This window comes from Schistocerca nitens, chromosome 3 (genome assembly GCF_023898315.1).
Source record: "Schistocerca nitens isolate TAMUIC-IGC-003100 chromosome 3, iqSchNite1.1, whole genome shotgun sequence".
In the NCBI taxonomy this organism is placed as follows: Eukaryota; Metazoa; Arthropoda; class Insecta; order Orthoptera; family Acrididae; genus Schistocerca; species Schistocerca nitens.
Genome location: NC_064616.1, coordinates 740,809,749 through 740,822,313, shown reverse-complemented (window position 1 = coordinate 740,822,313; position 12,565 = coordinate 740,809,749). Strand labels below are relative to the sequence as shown.

Here is a 12,565-nt window from a genome sequence, read left to right as displayed (position 1 = left end):
CACAGTCCGACAGAAACACCGACGTGGCGGGGAACACAGAACGGACCTATTGGTCGCGTCATCTCCCACGCATGCTCTCTGGGCGCACATCTAGTGACGCACACATTTTCCTGCCGTTGTAAGAACGGCTATAAACCGAATTGTATAAGATTCTGGACATGCGCTGCAATAACGATTGCTCCCTCAACAAACGTGAGACGTGTACATGCACTGTAGGCTATGGCACGCTACACTATGACGCCCGGAGTTGGTCTGTGTGTAGCTGCACGTTATAATCCGGTAGCTGCTGTTCTCCTGATGGGCGACACATTCCGAAACAACCATCAGTGACGCCAAGACACAGCCTGTTCTCATTATTTAAGGAAGCTCTGCGCCATTAATAGGTCCAATAGCGTCTTCAGCTACATCATTGGAAGAGAACCGTAAGGTGTTGAGGTTTCAGAAGAGAAAGAACACTAGGGGCGTCTTCAGCGAGGTTATTAGAGATGGAGCACAATCTTGGAGTGGTCAAGAATGGTTATGATGGTTATCTTTCCTGATGGTATCAACATAGATTTCCACAAAGCAGTGGACACCGGCCCCCAGGCTGATGCCGTGTCGCTTGTCTTCCAAAAGTCGTTCGACAGAGTTCCTCGACGCTGCCTAATGAACAAAATACGAGCGTACGGAATATCGGACCACCGTCCGATTGGAGCGAAAAGTTTCTATCAAATACAATACAGCATGTTATTCTGAACGGAGAGAAATACTCTTATAGGAACCTTACTTTTCACTATACAGGGTGAGTCACTTAACGTTACCGCCGGATATATTTCGTAAACCACATCAAATACTGACGAACCGATTCCACAGACCGAACGTGAGGAGAGGGGCTAGTGTAATTGTTTAATACAAACCATACAAAAATGCACGGAAGTATGTTTTTTTAAATGGAACCACGTTAGTTTTGTTAGCACATCTGAACATATAAACAAATACGTAATCAGTGCCGTTTGTTGCATTGTAAAATGTTAATTACATCCGGAGATATTTTAACCTAAAGTTGACGCTTGAAACCTCCGACGTTCAGTTGCGTGTTGTAACAAATACGGGCCACGGTCGGCGAGCAGCATCTGCAGGGACATGTTTACGATGACGACCGTGTTTACGAGTGTGGCTGTAGTGCACTGTTGTGGTTTGGTCTAGCTGTCGCAGTGTCCGCATGTAGCGCTTGCTGCTATTGTTATTCTGCATTCGTCTCCGCACGCAGACCAACTGTAGTACATCGTGTTACCAGACGTCTGTGATAGTGTAGTGTTGTAGGAACTGTGACCATGGTGTATTCGAACTCTGAAAAGGCGGAGATGATACTCATCAATGGCGAGCGTCGACGAAATGCAGCTGAAGCCTGCAGGGTGTATGCAGAACGGTACCCGGACAGAGAGCATCCAACGTGCCGCACATTGCAAAACATCTACCGCCAACAATATGCAACAGGTATGGTCGTAGCACGCAAACGGGTCCGTAACAGGCCCGTCACAGGAGAGGCGAGTGCAGTTGGTGTGTTAGCTGCTGTTGCCATGAACCCACACATAAGTACACGGGACATTGCGAGAGCCGGTGGACTGAGTCAAAGTAGTGTCATGCGCATACTGCATCGTCACCGCTTTCACCCGTTTCATGTGTCGCTACATCCGCATTTACATGGTGATGACTTTAATCATCGAGTGCAATTCTGTCAATGGGCATTAACAGAGAATGCGTTGCAGTTCTACCTGTTTTCCGATGAAGCGGGTTTCACAAACCACGGGGCAGTGAATCTACGGAACATGCATTACTGGTCCGTGGACAATCCTCGCTGGCTCAGAAAGATAGAGCGACAACGACCGTGGACTGTAAATGTATGGTGCGGAATCATTGTCGACCACCTCATTGGTCCTCACTTCAGTGCAGGGGCCCAAACAGCTGCAACATACATACATCGCGTTTCTACAGAATGATCTGCCAACGTTGCTCGAAAATGTCCCACTGGAAACGCGTCGACGTATGTGGTATCAGCATGATGGTGCACCTGCACATTCCGCAATTAACACTAGGCTGACCCTTGACAGGATGTTCGACAGGCGTTTCATAGGACGAGGAGGACGCATAAATTGGCCAGCCCATTCTCCTGACCTTACACCTCTGGACTTCTTTCTGTGGTGTACGTTAAAGGAGAATGTGTACCGTGATGTGCCTACAACCCCAGAGGATATGAAACAACGTATTGTGGCAGCCTGCGGCGACATTACACCAGATGCACTGCGGCGTGTACGACATTCATTACGCCAGAGATTGCAATTGTGTGCAGCAAATGATGGCCACCACATTGAACATCTATTGGCCTGACATGTCGTGACACACTCTTTTCCACTCCGTAATTGAAAACGGAAACCACGTGTGTACGTGTACTTCAAAAATGGCTCTGAGCACTATGGGACTTAACATCTGAGGTCATCAGTCCCCTAGAACTTAGAACTACTTAAACCTAACTAACCTAAGGACATCACACACATCCATGCCCGAGGCAGGATTCGAACCTGCGACCGTAGCAGTCACGCGGTTCCGGACTGAAGTGCCTAGAACCGCAAGGCCACCGCGGCCGGCTACGTGTACTTCACCCCTCATGGTAAACTACATGTGCGTCAGTGAAAAAGACAAAAAAAAGGTGTTAGCATGTGGACGTAATGTGCTGTTCCAGTCTCTTCTGTACCTAAGGTCCATAACCGTTCCGTTTGGATCCCTACGTAATTCGGTGCTCTCCGATACACACGATCGAACAGCGGAGGAGTGGTACTCAAGCGTCAATTTTAGGTTACAATATCTCCGGACGTAATTAACATTTTACAATGCAACAAACGGCACTGATTACGTATTTGTTTATATGTTCAGAAGTGCTAACAAAACTAACGGGGTTCCATTTAAAAAAACGTAGGTTTGTGTTAAAAACATAATTCCGTGCATTTTTTTATGGTTTGTATTAACCAATTACACTAGCCCCTCTCCTCACGTTCGGTCTGTGGAATCGATTCGTCAGTATTTGATGTGGTTTACGAAATATATCCAGCGGTAATGTTAGGTGACTCACAAAAAGGAAAAAAGTGTTATTTTCTCGAAACCCTGTAATTGTCTCTCATTCTGACGCAAAAGTTGGAAATTTGGTTCAGAGATGCCTACAACCTTCCTCGGGTTCGACGATGCTTCAAACAGCAAGGCGTCGACACATGGAAAAAAAAAAAAACCGCCAGAGCTTCAGAAGTTCATGTTTAGTTATGTCATGTTCCATAGATAATTTTCACGATTATTTTATCGATATGATGTGGAATAAGTCAGATTATAAGATATATATACACACATGAATAGTGCTAATATTAATATTACTGAAATTTTTGGTTCTACACATGCAACTACATTTAGAGGTACAATTTTGTTTTACAGTTCTGAAACAGAAACTCGTCCATGGAATGAATAGAAGGAGTTGTCCAAAACAAGTGATTTTAAGCTAGATTTAAAACTTGATCTGCTACCTGCCAGACACTTTATGTTTTTGGGCAAATGATGAAAGATTTTTGTTACTGAATAATGTACTCCTTTTTGAGCAACTAACAGCTTCAATAACGGATAGGAAAAGTCATTTTTCCCTCTAGTGTTGTACGTATGAACATCACTGTTCTTCGCGAATTGAGATGGATTATTTATAACGAATTTCATCAGCGAATATATGTACTCTGATGGTGCAGTTAAAATACCTAACTCCTTGAATATGTGCCTACATGACGTTCTTGGGTGAACACCAATTACTCTCACTGCTCTCTTTTGTGCAATCAATACTTTTCGTCTAAGTGGTGAGTTGCCCCAGAAAACTATTCCGTAAGACATTATTGAGTGGGAATATGCAAGCCCTCCGGTGTGGTCGAGCGGTTCTAGGCGCTTCAGTCTGGAACCGAACGACCGCTACGGTCACAGGTTCGAATCCTGCCTCGAGCGTGGATGTGTGTGATGTCCTTAGGTTGGCTAGGTTTAAGTAGTTCTAAGTTCTAGGAGACTGATGGCTGATCTGTTTATTACGAAGACTAGCGATTATACGAAGAGCGGAAGAAGCTGAATTTAATTGTTTGAGAACGTCAGTAATATGTTTCTTCCAGTTCATTGAGATGGAGGTCAGAGCCGCGACATACAGCGTTGAAATCACGCAGTTTTCTTGCGGATGACCGAGGAGAAGGTGGCACAAATGGAGTAAATGAAACCACCCCTTCCCTTGGTGCGTTCATTCCCACACATTTTGCGGTCGAGAAAAACAGTTTGCAGTGTGATGAGCAACAGGACGACCTCCCTGACAACGTTCGACACTGCTGACATGCCCCTCTCCCGCCCTCCCCCTCCCCCCCCCCCCCCGGATGATTCAGCCCTACTCTAAGAACATCACGAGGCTGCAACCGAATTGAACGTGATGTAATCTCTTTGTAGTGTAACATGACCACAAATTTTGCTCTGGTATATAGGGTGGAAGCACTTGGGACCGTTCAAAACCATTCGACGTAATTTGAACGTGATACGAAGCATCAAAGGGTGTTTATGCTTTTTAAGTGCTCCTGTACGGTGCCGTTCTGTGGCGTGATCACGGAGGAGTTCAACATTGACATGTATATGAATAAAACCCAACCCTTCAGCAAATTGCTGCAGAGTTCAATTTTGGGCTATCAGTAAATGTCAGCGTGCGAACCATTCAACGAAACATCACCGATATGGGCTTTCAGAGCCGATGACGCACTCGTGTACCCTTGATGACTACACGACACAAAGCTTTGCGCCTCCCTGCACTGTTGATGACTGGAAACATATTGCCTGATCGCACGAGTTTCGTTTCAAATTCTATCGAGCGGATGGACGCGTACTGGGATGGATACAACCTCATGAATCTATGGACCCTCCATATCAGCAGGGATTTGTTTAGGCTGGTGGAGGCTCTGTAATGGTGTGTGGCGTGTGCAGTTGGAGTGATATGGGAAAACCAGATACATCTATATACGACTTTGACAGGTGACACGTACGTAAGCATCCTGTCTGATCATCTGCATCCATTCATGTACACTGTGAATTCCGACCGACTTGCGCAATTCTAGCAGGACAATGCGACACCCCACAAGTACAGAATCGCTATAGAGTGGCTCCAGGAACACTCTCCTGCGTTTAAACACTTCCGCTGGCCACCAAACTCCTCAGACAATATCATTGAGCATTTCTGGGGTGCCTTGAACGTGCTGTTGAGAAGAGATCTCCACCGCCTCGTACTCTAACGGATTTATGGAGAGCCCTGCAGGATTCATGGTGTCAGTTCCCTCCAGCACTAGTTCAGACATCAGTCGAGTCCATGCCATGTCGTGTTGCGGCACTTCAGCGTACTCGCGAGTGCTCTACACGATATTAGGCGGGTGTACCAGTTTCTGCGTCTATTCAGTGTTTTATGACACGCCAAGACCATTGCGCAACAAGATTGGTGCATCAGAAGACCGCACGTTTCCTAGTTTTCGTTGGCGGTATGTTAAATTATAAAAGAGAACGAAGTCAGAGTTAAACGTGCTGTGGTTACTTACGTCATTAGAGACAGACTGTGAGTTCTGATTGGACAAAGGTGACGTAAGAACTGACTGCGGCCATTCTGAAGGAAATATGCTAAAGGAAAGGAAGGAAACTTATGGTTTAATGTCCCGTCTATGACGAGGTCGTTAGAGACAGCGTGCAAGCTCGCACAGGACAAGGATGGAACCCAGCTCGCGCTATTCGTCCACGAGACTCAGAGGGCCATAGACACGGGTTTCCAGGTAGATGCCGTGTTTGTTCATTGAACGACTGTGGGGAACTGTCAAAGAAAGAGCATATGGACTATCAGACCAATTGTGTGATTGTATTGAAGAGTTCCTAGATAACAGAACGCAGCATGTCATACTCAATGGAGAGAAGTCTTCCGAAGTAAGAGCGATTTCAGGTGTGTCGCAGGGGAGTGTCGTAGGACCGTTGCTATTCACAATATACATAAATGACCTTGTGGATGACATCGGAAGTTCACTGAGGCTTTTTGTGGATGATGCTGCGGTATATCGAGAGGTTTTAACAATGGAAAATTGTACTGAAATGCAGGAGGATCTGCAGCGAATTGACGCATGGTGCAGGGAATGGCAATTGAATCTCAATATAGACAAGTGTAATGTGCTGCGAATACATAGAAAGAAAGATCCCATATCACTGAGCTACAATATAGCAGGTCAGCAACTGGAAGCAGTTAATTCCATAAATTATCTGGGAGTACGCATTAGGAGTGATTTAAAATGGAATGATCATATAAAGTTGATCGTCGGTAAACCAGATGCCAGACTGAGATTCATTGGAAAAATCCTACGGAAATGCAATCCGAAAACAAAGGAAGTAGGTTACGCTTGTTCACCCACTGCTTGAATAGTGCTCAGCAGTGTGGGATCCGTACCAGATAGGGTTGATAGAAGAGATAGAGAAGATCCAACGGCGAGCAGCGCGCTTCGTTACAGGATCATTTAGTAATCGCGAAAGCGTTACGGAAATAATAGATAAATTCAAGTGGAAGACCCTGCAGAAGAGACGCTCAGTAGCTCGGTACGGGCTTCTGTTGAAGTTCCGAGAACATACTTTCACCGAGGAGTCAAGCAGTATATTGCTCCCTCCTACGTATATCTCGCGAAGAGACCATGAGGATAAAATCAGAGAGATTAGAGCCCACACAGAGGCATACCGACAGTCCTTCTTTCCACGAACAATACGAGACTGGAATAGAAGGGAGAACCGATAGAGGTACTCAAGGTACCCTCCGCCACACACCGTCAGGTGGCTTGCGGAGTATGGATGTAGTTGTAGATGTAGATGGGGATGTTAACTTGCCGTGTCCTTTTCAAAAGAACCCTGCAGCATTCACTTCAACCTATTCAGGGCAACCACGGAAAACCTAAATCAGGACGTAAATATAGATTACAACGCTGCTCCTCTTGAATGTAAGCTGTGTCAGCCTTGTAATAATATAAACATACAGCAGTTTACCTGTGCATTACTTAGCTCAGTTCAATATGACTGTTGTGAGGCGGCATTACGGTAATCACCTGGAAAATAAGAACATAAAACTTGTAATTTGTTAGGAAATACAGTTGTATGGCAGTAGTCTGCTGTGAACCAAAATAACTACTACTATTTCGAATTAAAATAAAAGTACCTTTCGTGAGTTCTCATAATATGTGTGTCCTGTAAACATCTCCTATATGCGAGTCGCGCTGACTTCCTGACTTACAGAAGCGATAAGCCACAGCCTAATGAAAATGTCTTCGCACGTACGGTGTTCGTCTACCTCAATGGCGAACGCCGTTAGCTGGTGCTAAAGCACGCACTTAACCACTGCGATAGCACATTTGAATCTTTCGTGTCCTTAGCTTGCCAAACAAAAGGAGTAGATGTGGGGACAAAAATCCGTTCTTGATGGTGAAAATGTCCTGTGTCAAGTACAGAAACCTCTTAACAGAGTATTACAAAGTGCCGGGAAAAGAAATTACTGATTGTGATCCACCAGACCGACGAGAACATTTCACTCTGCACCGTCTTCTATGCTCTACTTCGTAACAACACATAGACGAAACTACACTGTACCTTCCACGAACCTTAGTCGCAGCTCTCTACACGATAAATTTTGCACATTTGATACTCAATCGGCAGGTCGAAGGAAGGCAACGGTGAACGACATCCATTACGACCATACCATGATAGCAAGGTGGGTACCCTGCGCTGCACCCAACGCTCGATAATCGTGTTAGTCACCTTAGCAACAGGAACGCAATGCAGGAGAGATTTTACATCGACAACCATTCCTGGGTAGCTTTCCGGAGGTATGTGGCACTAGACGTTTACGCACTAGTCACGAAATCGCGGTGAATACGGACGGATGGGTAGGGGGTTCCGAGCTGGCGTCCGATTGCGTCCCAAATGTTTTTCATTGGGTTCAGATAAGACGAATTTGCTGTGTAAGACATCAACATGAATTCACCGTCGTGCTCCTGAAACGATAGCTCGACCCTTGCCTTGTGTGACAGACAGTTAGCCTGCTGGAAGATGCTATCGCCATCGAGTACAATATTCCACAGCTGTCATGATGTCTTCGATTACTACTACACGTTCCACGGAATCCCAGCTGAGTGTCCCCTATAACACAATACTGCGACCCCCCCCCCCCCCCCCCGAGGTATTCCTGTGTGTCGTAAGAGGCGACTAAAAGGAGTCTCACACGTTTTGGCCTTTATGTGATGGTCCCCTGTAGGGTTTGACCTTCATTTTTCAAAATTTTCCCGAAGAGCGAGTCAGTTGGGTAAGGGAGCCTGTAACGCCGGAAATGCATAGCCTCCTATTTCCATCTATTGTACTATAAATTTGTTTTCCTTATTTTTGTCACCTGAATATATGACATTTCTGTGTCTTTACATATTGTAATTGTTTTACTATTTGTATATATATATTTATGCATTTATGTCGATGTATAATTGGTTTGTTTCGTAAATATTATTTGTATTTTTACGCTGGGTCTTGCCTAGGGAAAACTGCTATCGAACGATTACATCGATAGGTCGTGTGAAGAATCAAAGTCTGTAGGATCTTTGGTAGTGTTTACTCTGCCGCGTGGAGCGCGAGCAGAGAGAGAGAGAGAGTCTGGCTGGAGTAGTGCGATTGAGAGGTGTGTTGTGTGACGCTCCCGCAAGTTGCCGGGCTTTTGGGGTTTGGCAGCATGTAATTGCGATCGACTGGCTATGGTAGTTTCTAGCACGGTGTCGCGGACGGGAAGCATTAGCTGGCACACATCAAGAGCCCGTTTCGCCTGGTGACCGTGTCGAGAAGAAGGCGCGCCAGCATCCAGCTTCTGCAACAGCGACGGCCGACAATGAGTGACTGTCGCCACCTCCTCGATCGGCGACTTCAAACCTTCAATCAACCAACAAGGAAGACTAAAAGCACGTAAAGTTTCAGAACTGTGTGGCAGACCTCAGCTTTTCAAACTGTTCAAATCACAAAATTACAGCAACTTAGCATGAACCTTTGTTGCTCATTGTCCCAATTGCATTGCCAAGCAGGGTCCCTTCCTTTTCCGAAATGAACCCGAGTGTCGGTGAAATTCAAACGCCAGCATTAAAATAATATAATTCAATTTCACTGCCTTAATTTCAAAGTTCAGTTAAATTATTCATAGCTGGCTACAATATTTAGATTACACGAGCACAAATTAAGAGTGCGAGTTTTGTTAGCATATTTTAGCTTACTTGTGACTGCAGATCAGCTTGGTACGTACTAAATTTTACTATTGTTAATTGTTCAGAATCATTTAATTCAAGTTCGAAGTTAAATCTCTTATTTCTAAATTGCGTAAATTCAAGTAGCTTTTGAAATGATTGTTGAGGTAGTCCAAGACTAACCGTATTTTACTGAATTTCGATGTGCTTCAGAAAGAAAGCTCACCATTAATTTCAGTCACTAAATTAACTTTCGATTTTCCGGTTTTATTAATTCTTTTGCTAAATTAAGTCAGAGGGCAGCGAAATTTATTACTTCTGACAAACTTTCAGTTTTCACACTACACGTGTCAACCTTCAGTTGCCACGCTTCTAGTGCTAATTATATGTGTAATTACCTTTCTTTTTCAGTTACTATAGTAATTGTCCTTAGGACTGGCGACCGTAATTTCCCCCAAATCTCAAATATCTAATTACCGCTAGTTAATTGTTAACGTAACGGTCGCACATTTACTTTCTTCATTAACTTTACCCCTTTTCAAAATTAATTTCCACCAGTTTCATTCGCATTTTTCCTTTCATTTAGATATAACCCTTTCCTCCCTCTTTACCGACAGATTAACTTCGGTGACGATTGCTTTTCCCAAATTTCCATTAGGTACACGCGGTTTAATTTTTTCACTGTCATTAAGGTCGATAAGAGAGGGGGAGGTTACAAGCCTTACATGGTGCATAGCGTCCATCATGCGCTGAGACACCTCGCATCCTTCGTCGACGTGGATCTGCACTTCCGCTCATTCTCCAGCTGTTGGGCGAGGTCACCCTCCTGGGTGCGTTTTCCTCCATCCTCTGTGCAGTATCGCTTTCTGCACTTTCGACGATAATGGACTTCTTAGCTCGTTTGCGTCTCATATCCAGCATGGTAGCCAGTCCGTTGTGGTGGGGCCGCCATGTACCCTGCTGGTTGCAGCCCCCTGACCACACACGGATCACTCTGCTGATGCCTGCACTGTTAACTCCCCACGTATGCGAAGGAGTAAATGCCCGTCACCCTGGAGCATCGGGAATCCCGGCAATGGCCATCCTGCCAGGTGGCCTTTGCTGTGGCTGGGTAGCGCCCGTGGAGGAGGGCCCTGGTCGGAGTGGGTGGCATCAGGGCGGATGACGAGCCATCAAGTGTAGTACGTCATCTCTTACTTGTGTTCAAACACCAGCAGTCTTTAAGCGGTCAAGGTCTAACTTCAATGCTAAGAAAGACGACCCCAAATCGTCACCCCCCCCCCCCCCCCCGGAGGAACGCCAGGCTAACGATGGCAGTGAAGCATATTCACCCTGGTACCTCGTATGTACGAGAGTTGATAGGGAATCTTTCTTGTCAATGAAACCTCAGTTTTTTTTGTGTAGCATTTAGAGGACAAGACTGGGGAGGTGGAGAACTTGTCCAAAATGCGGTCGGTCTTGATCAAAACAGCATCCCCTGCCCAGTCACGGGCACTACTCGCCTGTGACAAGCTGAGGGATGTTTCTGTTTCCATCACGTGCCATAAGAGCTTAAATATGGTCCAGGGTATCATATTTCACAGGGACCTTCTTTTGCAGTCTGACGACGAGCTGCACGCCAATTTAAAGCGGCGAGGTGTTCATTTCGTCCAGAGCGTCCACCGGGGTCCGAGAGATAATCAGGTTGCCACCGGTGACCTCATCTTGGCCTTCAAGGGTGACACATTACCCGAAAAGGTAAGGTCATGGTCTACCGCTGTGACGTAAAGCCATATATCCCTCCGCCAATGCGGTGCTTTAAGTGCTGGAAGTTCGGCCATATGGCTTCCCATTGTACTTCCAGCGTCACCTGTCGGGATTGTGGACGTCCTTCACATCCCAATAGTCCCTGTGCCCCACCTCCTATCTGTGTCAACTGCAGAGAGTACCATTCGCCTTGCTCGCCAGACTGCAGGATTCTCTAGAAAGAAAGAAAAATAAAGGAATACAAGACCCTGGACCGACTGACCTACACTGAGGCTAAGAGAAAATATGAGAGGCTACATCCTGTGCATATGACGTCAATCTACGCTGCCGCTATGACAATGGTTCTACCATCTTCCGTTCAGACGCGTACAGCTGGCTCTCAGAGCCGTCAGACTCCACCTGCTCCCTTGATGGTGGGGGAACTTCCCTCCCTGTTGCTCCTACACAACCTACTTCAGGAGCAAACCCCCCAACCATCAGAGACTTCAGTCCCCACTTCTCAGCTGGAGAATCATAAGTCTTCTTCGGCTCCTCTCACCAGGAAGGGATCCCTAGGGTCACTCCCTTCCAGGTTCCTACCAGTCGCAAAGCTGACACCCACCAGTGGCTGAAGCAATCACAGGTAGCTGGTCGTAGGGCTTCACGGTCCTCCTCAGTCCTTGAGACTGAATCAGTGAAGCCCTCCCAGCCGGACAAACCTAAGGAGCAGCGAGAGAAACCTAAAAAGAGAAAGACCCCCAAGAACCAAGGCACTGTGGTGGCACCCACACCACCACCACCACCACCTGTAAGCTCTCTGTCTGAGGATGAGGTGGGGACTCTAGCGTCCACTGAGAACCTAGATCTCGCTGGGTCCTCAGACACAATGGATGTTGATTGCACAGGTACTCACTCATCTGGTGGCAGCAGGTGACCCTGAGGCATAGACTGCCTCATTCATTGTTTCATGCCTTCTCAGTCTCATGATCATGTAATCCTCCAGTGGAATTGCAGCAGTTTTTTCCACCACCTGACTGAGCTACGGCAACTGTTAAGCTTTTCACCTGCTTTCTGCATTGCCCTCCAGAAAACCTGGTTCCCAGCAATGCGGACCCTGCACTCCATGGCTATAAGGGATATTACAGGAACCATAGCGACTATAACAGTGTGTCAGGTGGAGTTTGCGTCTATGTCCTGAACTCAGTATGTGGTGAACCTGTGCCCCTTCAAATCCCTCTTGAAGCTGAGGCTGTCAGGATAAGGACGATGCAGGAAATAGCTGCCTGCAATTTATATCTTCCTCCAGATGGTGCAGTACCCCTGAATGTATTGGCTGCGCTGATTGATCAAATCCCAAAACCTTTCCTACGTATGGGAGATTTTAACGACAATAACCCCTTGAGGGATGGTGCCATGCTTACTGGCAGAGGTAGGGAGATCGAAAATTTACTGTCACAACTCGACCTCTGCCTCTTAAATACAGGTGCCCCCACACATTTCAGTGTGGCACATATTCGGCCATTGATCTCTCAGTT

The 12,565-nt window shown here is 46.2% G+C and overlaps 1 protein-coding gene across 1 annotated transcript in view; it reads right to left on the bottom strand.

The window, feature by feature from the left end:
• The window catches only part of LOC126248717 (dedicator of cytokinesis protein 3), a 1,129,652-nt gene that overhangs the window by 732,986 nt on the left and 384,101 nt on the right, over positions 1-12,565 (bottom strand). The window lies entirely within an intron of this gene.